The sequence below is a fragment of the Gorilla gorilla genome, chromosome 6, assembly GCF_029281585.2.
Source record: "Gorilla gorilla gorilla isolate KB3781 chromosome 6, NHGRI_mGorGor1-v2.1_pri, whole genome shotgun sequence".
NCBI classification, from domain to species: Eukaryota; Metazoa; Chordata; class Mammalia; order Primates; family Hominidae; genus Gorilla; species Gorilla gorilla.
Window position 1 is genome coordinate 96,931,727 of NC_073230.2, and position 1,140 is coordinate 96,932,866.

Here is a 1,140-nt window from a genome sequence, read left to right on the forward strand (position 1 = left end):
TCCGCAGTGTTTGTGTCCCTGGGTACTTGAGATTAGGGAGTGGTGATGACTCTTAACGAGCATGCTGCCTTCAAGCATCTGTTTAACAAAGCACATCTTGCACCACCCTTAATCCATTTAACCCTGAGTTGACACAGCACATGTTTCAGAGAGCACGGGGTTGGGGGTGAGGTTATAGATTAACAGCATCCCAAGGCAGAAGAATTTTCCTTAGTACAGAACAAAATGGAGTCTCCTATGTCTACTTCTTTCTACACAGACACAGTAACAATCTGATCTCTCTTTCTTTTCCCCACATTTCCCCCTTTTCTTTTCGACAAAAGCGCCATCGTCATCATGGCCCATTCTCGATGGTCGCTGTCTCTTCGGAGCTGTTGGGTACACCTCCCAGATGGGACGGCCGGGCAGAGGCGCTTCTCACTTCCCAGACGGGGCAGCCGGGCAGAGGTGCTCCTCACTTCCCAGAGGATGGGCGGGTGGGCAGAGACGCTCCTCACCTCCCAGACAGGGCGGCCGGGCAGAGGCGCTCCTCACCTCCCAGACGGGGCCGCCGGGCAGAGGCGCTCCTCACATCACAGACGATGGGCGGCCGGGCAGAGGCGCTCCTCACCTCCCAGACGATGGGCGGCCGGGCAGAGGCGCTCCTCACCTCCCAGACGATGGGCGGCCGGGCAGAGGCGCTCCCCACCTCCCAGACGGGGCGGCCGGGCAGAGGCGCTCCCCACCTCCCAGACGGGGCGGCCGGGCAGAGGCGCTCCCCACCTCCCAGACGGGGCGGCCGGGCAGAGGCGCTCCCCACTTCCCAGACGGGGCGGCCGGGCAGAGGTGCTCCTCACTTCCTAGACAGGGCAGCTGGGCAAAGGGGCTCCTCACATCCCAGATGATGGGCGGTCAGGCAGAGACGCTGCTCACTTCGTAGACGGGGTGGCGGGCAGGCAGAGGCTATAATCTTAGCACTTTGGGAGGCCAAGGCAGGCGGCTGGGAGGTGGAGGTTGTAGCGAGCCGAGATCACGCCACTGCACTCCAGCCTGGACAACATTGAGTATTGAGTGAGCGAGACTCTGTCTGCAATCCCAGCACCTCAGGAGGCCGAGGGGGGCAGATCACCTGAGGCCAGGAGCTGGAGACCAGCCCAGTCA

General features: G+C 61.5%; 1 pseudogene; it reads left to right on the forward strand.

The window, feature by feature from the left end:
- The first annotated feature begins 298 nt into the window (after window positions 1–298).
- LOC129523605 (collagen alpha-2(I) chain-like) lies at window positions 299–919 on the forward strand (annotated as a pseudogene).
- Window positions 920–1,140: the final 221 nt, after the last annotated feature.